The 14,261-nt window shown below is 31.4% G+C and overlaps 1 long non-coding RNA gene across 1 annotated transcript in view; it reads left to right on the top strand.

Moving 5' to 3' along the window:
• LOC143051757 (uncharacterized) overlaps positions 1-12,250 on the top strand; it is a 92,416-nt gene extending 80,166 nt beyond the window's left edge. The window contains exons 2-3 of the long non-coding RNA XR_012970897.1: positions 9,054-9,250; positions 11,774-12,250. This is a non-coding gene — a long non-coding RNA (uncharacterized LOC143051757). The remainder of the gene's footprint in view (positions 1-9,053; positions 9,251-11,773) is intronic.
• Positions 12,251-14,261: the final 2,011 nt, after the last annotated feature.

Genomic DNA, 14,261 nt, shown 5'->3' with positions numbered 1-14,261 from the left:
TTTTTTTTTTAGCATTGATAGCATAAAGAACTCGCATTACATTTCATAAACAATGCGCCTCCGGAGTACTTTTATAAATGCTTCTTCAGCAGGAGAGCTTAAATGAGTTAACAAATGTCTATGCAAAGATTTTGAAATGTCGACTACTTTTTTTTTGGCACTTATCTCTAAAGTTTGATTCCTCCCACACCAATGAATGAGAAAGTGAGTTTAACATGCTTAAGTGGAAGAATCGGAGTTACAAATAAATAATCATGCATATTATATATACATTCGGAAGCATAGGTATTTCCTTCCAAAAATCCTAACTTTGCACGAGTTAACAAATACTACTGTATCATTTTGTCCACTATCGCAATTGCTATTGTGACTATATTGAACGCATCTATCCCATCGAGCATGAGATAACGGATAAAACAGATACAGTTAAGTCGGCCTTTATCTTGACTTACATCTAAACATTGACAATGAGGGTCTTAGTAGTGCACATTCTAGCAGCCAGCGCCTGCATACTGAGTAGATATCTCTAAATTGATACGGTTTTCCCGATCTTATATTTCCTATCAATACAGGATTTTCTTGGTAGAGGATTGCTGCTCACAAGGAAGTTATTAAACCAAGAGTTCCAAATGGTGAAGTTAAAATCATCCCTTCGTTAATGTTACAGACGCCATCACGAGACGGGTGGCCGTTATGGAATAACAGTTTCACAGATGATATTGTATATGTTCCTTAAGTGGTAACATTAATCCCCTTTCATTTGTGCATGAATATGACCTACCGAAGTAGACTATATACCGGATGTGTAATAACATAAACAACACGACGAGTGCCACATATGGAGCAGGATCTGCTTACCCTTCCGGAGCACATGAGATCACCTCCAGTTTTTGGTGGGGTTGTGTTGCTTAGTCTTTAGTTTTCTATGTTGTTTCATGAGTACTATCATTTGTCTGTTTGTCTTTTTTTTCTTTTTTAGCCATGGCGTTGTCAGTTTATTTTCTATCTACATGTATGAGTTTGAATGACCCTCTGGTATCTTTCGCCCCTCTTTTGCAAACAAAGTTTACCTTATATCCCCCTCCTTGCGTTGTGTCATACATTTCATATTACAGCACTTATGAAAACAGTTTGTTACTGAAGTCAGACTAAGATAACTGTTGACAACAAAAAAATGAAAAAAAGGTATATATATTGCATGCGTCCAAAGCGCTTTTCCGGGTTGATCTTAATCATTTACGCTCAGAGCCTGATATTTGAAAGACGAGAATGTAAGAAAAACAACAGAAACAGTTGAAGAGCTATTCGACCAAAAGAGCAAAAAGATAAGACAACAAAGTTGACTGTCAGCTGCACTTGGTGGACTGAAATATTAGGGTTTTTTTTAAAATATTTATTGGACAATTCTATGGAATCAAAGGAATTGCAGAATAAAAACTCCTTTTTTTGCTGGCATGGTTTCTTAAAAAAAAATCGAAATAATACCTGTTATAACAAATGTAATTTCAACTGATCTTACGCTTTAATTTGCATATGGACAGTCTATTTGAGTATGTGTGTGATAGGGATAATTGTCGTTACAACTATTATTGATTCTAATCACTTATCAGTGTCACCACGCGGATACATAAAAGAACTGACGGTATGATACTAGTATGGGACAAATAGTTGAACACTAATTAATGAATTTATCTCAAAAACCTGTATATATATGGACTGGTCCGTGATGACAGGTAATAACATCAGAGCAGTTAAAATTAAATAAGAAATATATTATAATTGCTTCCTTTGTTGAAACACCATTTTAAACAAATAATATAAAAGGTCAAACACTTATTCAAGCATTTAGGAGACAAAAGTCAAAACATAAAAGCGCTTTAAATGCTGAAATCACCTGAACGTTTGAAAAGTCTTTGATTTATCCTTTGTCTAAAGCGTTTGAAAGATAAAGAATTTTGAAGACTTCAAAATGGCGCAAATTTATTTTTTATTTATAGTTAAATGGCAAAAACATCATTTTTTTCTGTTTTATAAATTGCAATAAGAATTTTATTTAGAGAAAGAATCATACCAAAACAGGAGGAAACATCAGGAATCTTTTACGTGAGTATTTCTTTATATTTGACTTGTTTTTCTAGTTGTTATATGTATGATAAAATGTAAACAAAAAATCTACTGAACCCATATGGTCATGTACAAGTTCTATAGCTGATATATATGTGTTCAAACAGCACAGTCAACTGTTGTTTGTTATACATTTATTCAAGTATTTTTTTATTCATATTTTGGACATCTTCACTCGCCTGTCCAAAGCCAAACTGACCCCTCTTTTAGTTTTTCTTGTCTTTACTTAATCTTAATGGTTTACATATTGTTATTAAAACAAACGACGTATCATATATGTAGACACAAAATTAAATAAACAGTACTGGTATACAATATGAATTTGAAGTATACAAAAGGAGGATGATAACAAAGATTTAGCGATAATACCGTGTCATAAATATGCAAATGCAGCTATTGTGTTTCTTTGAAACTTTCATGTAAACAAGTACCTGTGTTACTTAGTATTCTGAAATCGAGATACAGGGGCAGATCCAGCCATTATCAGAGGGGAAAAAGGGGGGTTGTCTAATAAAATTGAGAATGGAAATGGGGAATATAATATAGTTATAGTACATTGAATAGTAACAGGCTGCTGATGCCTAAGGCAAACTCAGAATTCAATTGGCGAAAACATCTACAATACCGTGTCGAAAAACGTGAAATATCGAAAAGAATACCAAACCTTCTCAAACCACATCATACCTACAAATTAGAGCAATAAAATCCCACAAAATGTCGATTAGTATAATTTGATGATAGACTATTAAGCATGTTGATGCCAATTTATGAATTTTGTGAGAAATGCGGTACGTTTAAGTGCTTTTCAAAGGTACCAGGCTTATAATTTACAATTAACTATATTACAATAAAATCAAATTGCAATTTTTCGAGCAAAATGTGATATTTTTTTTTACTAAAAATTTAGCATTTTTGTTCATGTATTAACTGTTCTTGTCCAAATTGCTCAAACAGTTAAAACTCGAGCCAATAACATTGAAATGAGAATCTTTGAAAGCTAAAAATTTAGCACTGAGTTTTGAATGTAAAATTTCAGTAGGCTAACAATTTTAGTTTATTGTATAATTCAAAATGTAAAATATAACTTACAAAAAGGAATTCTAAAATTTTAGTATGTATATTATTCATTTCTTTTTTTATTGCAGGATGCATTTGAAGGAGGTTGAGAATTGCCTTTTTTTCTAAGATTGATATAAAGTTGTTAAAACTCCTAGATTTCAGGCAAAAAACCCTAGAATTTTAGCCAATTTGCAAAGATTCAAAACAATCCATTTTGAGAACGAATATTGCAGAGTATCAAAATTTATTGCAGTCCGTTATATATGAAAACTATCCATTGTCTGGTTGTCTTTTTCTCTTTCTCACACCAAAATAAGGAAAAATCAGTTCTTGTTCCAATATCGAAATCGGTTAAATAATTCATTTTAAGTAAACCTTGGTTGATAATCTTGGTAATGTCAAAATCGAGGAAAAGAGGAAGAGATTGTGATTACCACAAGAAGAAAATATCAGTTGTGGATGTCTTGTTGGTAGCTTATTTGGAACTACTATAAACTAAATATTGTAAGATATTGGAAGCATTTGTTTGTTCAAATGATATACATGTGAATTAACGGGGGAAAAAATATCACCATGTAGAATGCCACATGCGTTGTGTTGACTATGTTTGACACGGGGATTAGGTTTTGAAAGGTCCAAAACTACTGTTTGGCGACCTATTTCCGTACTTTTTTTTTATAGAAAGGAATTCATGTCATATAATTAGACGTAATGCAGTTAATGTTGTTTTATTCTATGCCTTTAAGTAAGAAAAATAAAAGGCTGAATTATTCTTGCATGTCTAACGAATGCCTCACCCCGTGAGATGCAAATTTTGCCAACCCGTGCGACACATTACTTTTTTTAATGAATAATTAAATATAAAACCAAGAAATATTGATTAAGAAGCGAGCAAGCAAGTCTAATTCTATGAGATAAAATTGAGAATGGAAATGGGGAATGTGCCAAAGAGACAACAACCCGACCATAGAAAAAAACAAAGCAAAAGGTCACCAACAGGTCTTCAATGTAGCGAGAAATTCCCGCACCCGGAGTCGTCCTTCAGCTGGCCCCTAAACAAATATTTATACTGCACTCGTTCTATTTGAGCAGTCAAAATGCGTTGACTGTATATTTCTATGCCATATACAGTCACTGACCTGATATCACTTTTCCTCATGAATATTTAAATAGAAATTGTCGAAATTATATTTAATTATTCATACGACCTCTTCAACCTGTTCTTGTTTCCAATGTAAACAACGATGCGTTTAACGACTCAAACTTGTTTCTTTTGCCAATTTTTGGGAAAACATATTTCACTTATTAATATTTTTTTGTTTGCAACCTATAAATCATTATGTTTTATGTTTATTGTTGATATTTTAGTCTGCAACGAATTCGTTCATCATTGATTGCGGTAATGATGTACATTTCATCGTGTTTTATATTTCTCCGTCTGTGTGATATGAGGCCTTTTTAAAGGGGGATTTTTCCCAATATTTAAATCAAATAAATAACATTAACACAATAAACAACAATTGAAAATGTTTTTTAGATTGCAGTATAAAGACAATAATAGTGCATTGACTTGACATATCAACGATATAAGGATTCGACCCGAAACGGGGAAAATGCTCGGCACAGCCTCGCATTTCCCCGTTTCTAAGCCTCATCCTTATATCGTTGATATGTCAAATCAATGCACTATTATTGTCTATATACTAGTTCAGTGATAATGAAGAATTCATTTCTATATAAAAAGAAAAGAAATTATGGCAAGCCGTTTTACTATTTATTCGAATTTCAAGATATCTCCTATAAAATATATAAGATATCTCCTTTAATATATAAGATATCTTATATAATTTCATTTTATAAGATATCTCATATATTATATAAGATATCTTTAATGTTATATGAGATATATTTAATGTTATATATTATGTCTTTAATGTTATATGATATGTCTTTAATGTTATATAAGATATCTCATAAAGTTTATATGATATCTTATATACTTTATAAGATATCTTATAAAGTATATGATATATCTTATAAACAATTTTTATATAAGATATCTTATATAGTTTATAAGATATGTTATACAGTTTATGATAAATATCGAGATTCAATGAAATACGTTTTTGTGAAGAAGAGATAAACACTTTCCTTGGCTTTTTTTTGCTGACGCCGAACTGTACATCATATATAAGTTTTGAAGAAGTTTTACTTTACCGTTTGAAGTGAAAAATATTTGAATCTACACTTTAAATTGATACAAAAAAAAATCAAATTTCTGCTCTATAGATTTCCTTTCATAAATGAAATCTGAAATATATCCCTAACAAATGCACCGTATAAAATGCATATAAGAGAACACATAATTATTAACTGTTACGCGTTGCATACTAAGTATAGAGACATGTATAATAAATCTTAATTAAAAAAAGGACTTCTTAAAGCTTACTTTGACAAATTTAAAACTAACTTCATTTCAACAAGTTTAAATTACAAGTTCTAAAATAGAGCTAAGAATTGTTTGTATTGTAGTAAATTTAAGTCTTTGAATTTTTATTCAAATACGCTATTGAACATTACTAAGAGCCAATAAATACAACAATTTTGTATTTTATAAGTTAGTGCCTTCAATAAATAAAAGTCGTCATAGAACAGTCTCATTTTCATACCGGTATTCGAAATGACTCGTTTCAGTGCTATTACAACAAATATGTCATAATAACATGACAGAGAGTTTTGTTTCGGAATATTCTAGATAAATATACAAAAAGCAAATTTTAGACAATTTGGCTGGTCACATATATGTCGTGAGTCAGAGGCCGTGTCATTGATAGTGTCCTAAGATTTATCTTAAGATATATATTTTGGCAAATTATAGGACAGTCATAGGAATAAAGTTTATAAATATTTTTAATAAAGTAAAAGGAAGAAAATATAGAAGATAATGTCATTTAAAATAAATACAATTTTTGGAAAGACCTATTGTATTTGTGCTGATTAATTTCTTCTTCCGTCAAATTTCAAAACATGTTTTGTGGTTTCGCAAGCTTAAGATGTCGCTGAGACTTTTTGCATATGATATCGAACAGTTATTGCGCTTTTGAGACTGATCCTGTTTAGTCGAAGACTTTTTATTGTAAGAGTTATCTCCCTAAACACTTTGTGGTGAGATCTCCTTCGTAACCGTAAAAGAAAGCGACAAATGTATTTTACTAAAATGCTCGTTATATCCTCAGTATGATTTGTCAAATTTGCCTTTTGAATTTGACATAAGTGATATGTCAATGTATCACATGAATGTTTTATTTTAAAGTAATACAGACCTAAGGTACGTGTATTTGAGGTCCTGGGTTCATAAAATAAATTTAAGGTCGAGGTCAAGGTCAAGTTCTCAATTTTGACTTTTCCTTGTTTTTGCATTTTCTCCGACACTTTTAAATGAACTAGGACTTTTGCCATTAGAAACTTTCATAAAAACCCAAACTATGATGTACCTATCTAGATTAAATAATGAAAATCTAAACCCACTTCTTAATGAAGCCTTTAAATTAACTAAAAGTTTAGATACCAAGGGAACATACTCTTGGTATACTTTTGCAAAAAATGTGTCACAAGATATAAATATTGACATTAAACTTATTGAGGAAACTAAAACTTTAAAACAGACTAAAATGTTAAAACCCCAATTAAAAAAAAGTTATATCAACTATTATCAAACTCTTATTGATGATAAAATAAATAACTTAAATGAAAATAATAAAATATATCTATATAAATTTCTTAAATCTAATATAAATAACCAAATGCAATACTACCTATCACACCCAAGTAAAGAGACAAGAAAAATGTTAACCAAATTTAGAATAAGCGAACATTGTCTCTTCATAGAAACTGGACGATATACCAAAATACCACGAAATGAAAGAAAATGTAAAATATGTAATATCTTAGACGATGAATTTCATTTTTTCTTCAACTGTAAAATAAATAAAAATATAAGAGAAATCTTTCTAAAATATTATATACAAAAATATGTAAATTTTAATACACTTAATTTTAATGATAAACTCGTGATAATACTTAATCCATCAACACCAAATGATGTAAAAGCAGTTGTGTCTTTTATTAAAGAGTCATTAGAACTGAGGAAAGGAGAACAGTAACTGTTTTTATCATATTTCTTATAATATTGTCGAGTTTTCATTATGTTTCATTATGTTTGTTTGTCAATGTATTTGCCACAACCAAAATTGGTTTTTGTATGTTTTGCAAATAAAGATATTATATTTAAAGATATATACAAAAGAACAAGTGCAAAATGTTTGCTTTATTGTAATGAAGATATGTTACATTTGGTCTGAAACAATCTAATAGCATCTGATAGGAGTTAGTGCCACTGAAATGTCTTAATATAAGGTTAAGTGATTATTACTTCAACTTTGTTCATTATAAAGCCATATGACCTTTAACAATAGGTTGGGTGACACAAGTGGGGTGACATATGATCTTCAAAAATGTTAACCGGAAGTGACCTTGAGAAAACCTGAAGAAGCCATTTTTGCACTTTTTTCATGAAAAATTACTCGGAATCTATATCTTTTGTAATATAAATACATAAACTTATCACTAAAGACCAGAAGTGACTTTCGATAAACCGGAAGTGGCCAATTATAACCTGTTTAGAAACTATATATTTTTGGAATCAGTATGAAAGAAGCTGTCATATGAGACCGGAAGTGACTTTTGCTTCACCGGAAATAACACATTATCTTCCTTATTTCACTCAAAAGTATAGAGAAACCATTTATTTTACGCATCAGTATTAAGAAACTTTTTTTAACTTTGAGTAAACCGCAACTAGCTTCTTTTCAATAACTCGGTTATACTATAGTAACCTAGATAAATATCGATGAATGCGATGCAAGACATTAACATTATTATATCCAGTGGCGGATCCAGAACTTTTTATAAAAGGTGGGGGGGGACTGACTGACCTAAAAAGGAGGGCTCCAGTCATGCTTCAGTGATTCCTTATATAATCAACCAAATTTTTCCCACAAAAGGGGGGCCTGGGTCCCTATGCCCCCTCGATACGCCTATGATATCCGACCAATTAATTTATTCAACACTTTTGTGTTATTTGTACAACAGTAAATAATAAATTTAAAAAATGAAAACAACACGTTATATAAATTTCATGCGTCCGAAGCGCTTTTCTGGATTTACCTTCATCAGGAAAGCTCACAGCAAAATATTTGTAAGCCAAGGATTGATTTTATAAGAATCGAAACAATTGAAGAGCTATATGACCAAAATAACCTAATACAATAGCCAAATCCATCTAAGGCCAACTTTGCCTGAAGGAGTTGAAACCTTAGTTTCTTCAGAATTTCAAAATGTATGAACTGGCAATTTTAGAAAGGATAGTATTAATTATGTCAGTACCGAAGTACTGAATACTGAGCTGATGATATCCTCGGGGACTAATAGTACACCAGCAGATATATCGAGTCGACCCAGTGGTGTAAAAAAATTAAAACAACACGTTATATAAATTTCATGCGTCCGAAGCGCTTTTCTGGATTTACCTTCATCAGGAAAGCTCAAAGCAAAATATTTGAAAGCCAAGGATTAATTTTATAAGAACCGAAACAATTGAAGGGCTATATATTTATATATATATACAAATGCATATATAAGTTGAATGCCTGTTACAAAAGATTATTAAGGACATGCTTTTAAAATGATAACTGATTGTCTTTATGGTCGATTGTTTTATTATTGTCAGTTACGTTAAGATGCAATAATTTCTTTTTGATGAAATAGATATGAATTTACTTATACATGTATTTCGTTTAATTAATTGGAAGGTTAACCATGCCGAAGCGTAAACGAAGGGGTACCGGCAAAAGAAAAGGTCCACGCTCAAAAGCTATATGTCAACCGTTACCCACTATAGATGTCGGCGTTCAACAGACAGAAACAATCCATACAACATCTCATCACGCTTATATAGAACCTTCTTCAACAGGAATCGCAGCAAGAAAGGAGACAGAAACTAAAAAAGGTACATTTGAATGCTTTGAACCTAATAAAAATTATTCTGTTCATGAAATTTGCATCATTCGATGATGTGGGTCAAAAGTTTCACACGCCATAGGACAAAAAAAAAATCACAATAATTTCTCATGTTTATTTTGCCATTTGTTGCCAGGATTCAATTTAGCAATCCATTTTTGAATAGTTTCATTCCATAAACTCTCATAAAAATAGAGATTTCAACAGTTAAATTTAAATATTTAAAAAGCTCGTCAAGCATCGCGCTTTAGATATTAAATTTTACTGTCGCGAGTGGAGAAATTATCGTTACACACCTGTTGTGGAATCTTTATTTACACGATGGGTCCTTGTATTCATCACTAATAGGCAACATGTTTCAGATATGTTAAAAAATATGTTTAACTAAATGATCCAACGGCTTTGGAATTTTTGCGTTTCATGCATGTTCTTTTTCGGAGTTCGTAATTACTTTACTATGTTTTACAGAGCACATGAGTACGCTCCCAATTTTTAGTTGGATTTATGTTGCGCAGTCTTTGGTTTTCTATGAAGTGTTTTGTTGACTTATTTGTCTTGCTGTCGTTTTACGATTTTTGCCTTGGCTTTGTCGGTTGTTCTTTGGCTTATGGAATTTGAATGTGCTCTTGTTATCTTCCGACTTTTTTTAGATTATATATTTTCATTTTTTTCAACCGCCTATAACTGTATGGAAACGGAACAGTACTCTTTTTATTGTCATTCGGGAGACTGTAAAGCGCGCTAACGACATTCGAATAATGAGGTTACTTGTTGTAATATTTGATTTACACACATGTGACTACAGAAAGTTTCGGCTTCAAGATTTGGTAATGAAAAAGGGTATATATAAAACAACCAAATAATTTCTTTTAAACGGAGTAGCTCCAAGAAAATCGATCAAAACTTTACAGCGAATGAAACAGCAAAACACAATCGTTACTAAAGTAAAGTCTAGCTCAGACGAAACGAAATCCCTCGCAAATTCGGAAAGTATCTTTTAAATGTTTTTTTCATGTGTTATCGACAACGAGAGGCGAAAGCTACCAAAAGAGACATGCAAATTCACATTTCGAAAACTTACTAACAAGACCAAACTATACCAAAAAATTAGAAGGAAAAAAAAGACCAAAAAGAAATACAACAGTATTCAAAACACAACATAGAAAACTAAAATCTTAACAACACAAACCCCAACAAAAACCGGGGACAAATATTTTAAAGGAAAAAAAACTATCTAGCTTCTCGATACTTATTAAACAATAGTTATCAAAGGTACCAGGATTGTAATTTAGTACGCCAGACGCGCGTTTCGTCTACATAAGACTCATCAGGGACGCTCATATCAAAATATTTATAAAGCCAAACAAGTTCAAATGTTGAAGAGTATTGAGGATCCAAAATTCCAAAAAGTTGTGCCAAATACGGCTCAGGTAATCTATGCCTGGGATAAGAAATCCTTAGTTTTTCGAAAAAATTATAGTTTTGTAAACAGGAAATTTATAAAAATGACCCCATTATTGATATTCATTTCAACACCGAAATGTTGACTACTGGAATGGTGATACCCTCAGGGCGAAACGCCCACCAGCAGTGGCATCGAGCCAGTGGTGTAAATAGTTATCAAAGGTACCAGGATTATAATTTAGTACGCCAGAAGCACGTTTCGTCTACATTAGACTCATCAGTGACGCTCATATCAAAATATTTATAAAGCCAAACAAGTACAAAGTACAAACAACATGCATAAAACAATAAGAAACTTTCCTTAACAATGCCAGAATAAATTATTCTTACATGTTACAGACATTCGTATTTAAACTATATTGTTCTTTTATGAATCTTTTAACCGCATCCAAAAAAACTTTCGGTCAGAGTTGTGTACTTTATCCTGAGATCTCGTGTAGCGAAAGAGGGAGTGTCACGCTCTATGCACGATTCTAACCGTTGCAACAACGCTGTTAAAGAAGTCTCAGATGCTCCTTGAAAGGATACAAATCTGTTACAATGTTACCTAATTTTCCAGTGGACGTTGTTCAAATTCTCTTTCATGAACAGTTGGTGCCATCTTTTACATCATTTTGATGGAAGATTTTTTGCAATCATACCTCATCTTCTTACAAAAAGTTTGAAACATTCTGTACAGTTTCAACAAGCTAGGTATAAACCTGAAGGATGTGTTGTCTATACAAAATTGGCACTGGGGTTTTTGAACATTACTGAACAATATCCATGTTCCATTTTTTAAAAAGTGAATTTCTTTTTAAAGAATACGATAAAAGGTATACTATTTCAATACGAATTTCATCAATTCTTGACGTTTCTTGACATGGCTTGAAAATTGTAGGAGCAGTCGGTTACACACGTTTACTGTCTTTAATGAATTTGTTTGGAAAATGACTTTACCTCCAAGCAATCTACCTGTGGCTGTGTTTAATTTAAAATTATTTATTTTATGTTTTATTTTTTTCTCACATAGACATCTTCAATAATTCATATATATGTATTTATTCAGAACAAACGGTGAAATCTGCGCTGGATCAACATCAAGCTCCTACTGATGAGTTGCGAATTGTGTTAATCGGAAAAACAGGCGTTGGGAAAAGTAAAACTGGAAACTCTATCATTGGAGGAACAAAAGATCTCTTCCACTTCGGTTGTGATTCAAAGTCCATAACGACTTGCTGCATGTGGAAAACCACCAATAGATTTGGTAAGAAAATAGATGTTGTAGATACGCCTGGAGTTTTTGAGACAAAGACAGATATTTTTGATGTGCAAAAAGAAATAGCTCGATGCATAGGGCTAACATCACCTGGACCCCACGCAATAATGTTGTGCGTTAGAATGGGGAGATTTTCAGCCGAGGACCAGGACACACTCGAACATTTCTTGAAGTACTTTGGTCAGGAGCTACTAAAATATACTATAGTGGTCTTCACACAGGTTGATCAATGGGAACTTGATGCAGAGGAAAAAGAAGAATCTCCAACTGCTGATCAATACATTAAGAATTCAAATCCAGAATTGAAGGAGTTTATAGAAAACTGTGGCAATCGATATTTGTTTTTCAACAACAGACTCAAAGGACGTGAACAAGATAAAATGGTTAGAAATATGGTTCAGAGAATTGAGCAACTTGTTCACACGAACAATGGAAAATGCTTTATTGACGAGAATTTCAGAAAGGTAGAAAAGGCATTACAGAAAGAAGTCGAGAAAACTAAAAATACTAGAGATGAAGTTAAAAGAAGTTCATATTTCTTGAATCTTATATCATCAATTATTACAATTCTAAAAAATAAAATATGTTTTAAGTGATCTTTTATCGGTTTGTGTTGTTTGAAATGACAGTAAAGTAGTAAAGTAACAGATGATGCATATTTATACATCCCAAAAATAAAAAGCAGTTTGATAATTTTATTTCTTTTAATTTTGACAAAGGTTAAGTAATTGAACGTGGCTGTGTACTTATTAGATCGATAGATATTTTTATTTTAAAGTACAACTTGGTACATATACATGAAATACAGTATATTACAATTTAAACATAAGCAGTCAATTAACATGTATATTTATACCAACCAGCCTTTAGAGGCTTATGATGCACTGTCATTTATCATTGTTTATGTACGATAAAAAATTATATGAATAAATTTCAAATCCATTAATTCTTATTATATCAGAGGCTTAATTCCTATTAGATACAATGTAGTTTCAATATATCAGTTGTGTGTAATAATTTTAAAAATGAGAAAATAAGGATGAAAGTAACTTAATAATTTTTGGTTTGATAATGTACGGGTTTTATGTGATCATTTTTATAAATTTCCTGTTTACAAAATTAGACTTTTTCGAAAAACTAAGGATTTTCTTATCCCAGGCATAGATTACCTTAGCCGTATTTGGCACAACATTTTGGAATTTTGGATCCTCCTTGCTCTTCAACTTTGTACTTGTTTGGCTTTATAAATATTTTGACATGAGCGTCACTAATGAGTCTTATGTAAATGAAACGCGCGTCTAGCGTACTAAATTATAATCCTTGTAACTTTGATAACTATTGTACATGGACAATTTGGAATATAAGAGTAGTCTCTCTTTGTACGTATCAACATTATATTAAGGAAAAAAATAGAAATTGTATTAAAAGATAAAAGAAAATTTATCACATAGAATTTACTAAATAAATATGACACTATTTATCACAATAAGTACATAACAAGCATGTGTAACAATGAACTAACCAGACGCTACTTAATACAATGCAGCTATTATAAAAATATATATTTAATGACTAGAGTTTGTATAAATGTGTAGGTGTCCTTTTTTTCTTGGTGTTACTTTGTGTTATCTCCCTTTATCAAAATTGAAAATTTGACATTTGCTTCTTATTTGGATGTATTTTGTTTGCTTTTTTCTTTTATTAAAGGAAGATTTGTTAACGTATAAAGTGGTTCTATTGGGTAAAAGTGAATTTGTATTAATGTGTATATCATCGTATCATGAGTGCCTGTTCCAGTGATGTATATTCCACATAGTGTTTTGTCTTGAGTTACATTGTAGTTTGAACATAGTAATAGTTCAAGCTTTTTTCAACAGTAAAATGATATCTACATATATTATGTACAAATTGTATGCACTGTAAACGTTGATATGTAACATCTCTTTCTTTTACATTTATATTAAAATTTACATTGCATTCACATTACCATATAAAATAAAGCGTTCATGCACACTTTTCTCAAAATTTCTTACGGGGTCAAAGCATAGATTGTCAAACTATTTAAAATTTATCTTACTGACTGATGAAAAATTTGACTAATAAATGAGCTGAATTTGAACATTAATATTTATATATTGATCAGCTGCAAACTTTTCGACAAATGAATAGCAACCTGAGATTTTTCTAGTTGACAAAGGTAAAAGCATAGCAACAGAGACTGCGTAGTGCTATGTTATATAACCCAAATTTGAGCAATCGTAGTGACGTCACCCTATTC

This window comes from Mytilus galloprovincialis, chromosome 11 (assembly GCF_965363235.1).
Source record: "Mytilus galloprovincialis chromosome 11, xbMytGall1.hap1.1, whole genome shotgun sequence".
Classification (NCBI taxonomy): Eukaryota; Metazoa; Mollusca; class Bivalvia; order Mytilida; family Mytilidae; genus Mytilus; species Mytilus galloprovincialis.
The sequence above is the reverse complement of the archived record's forward strand: the minus strand, read 5'-3'. Positions and strand labels throughout refer to the sequence as shown.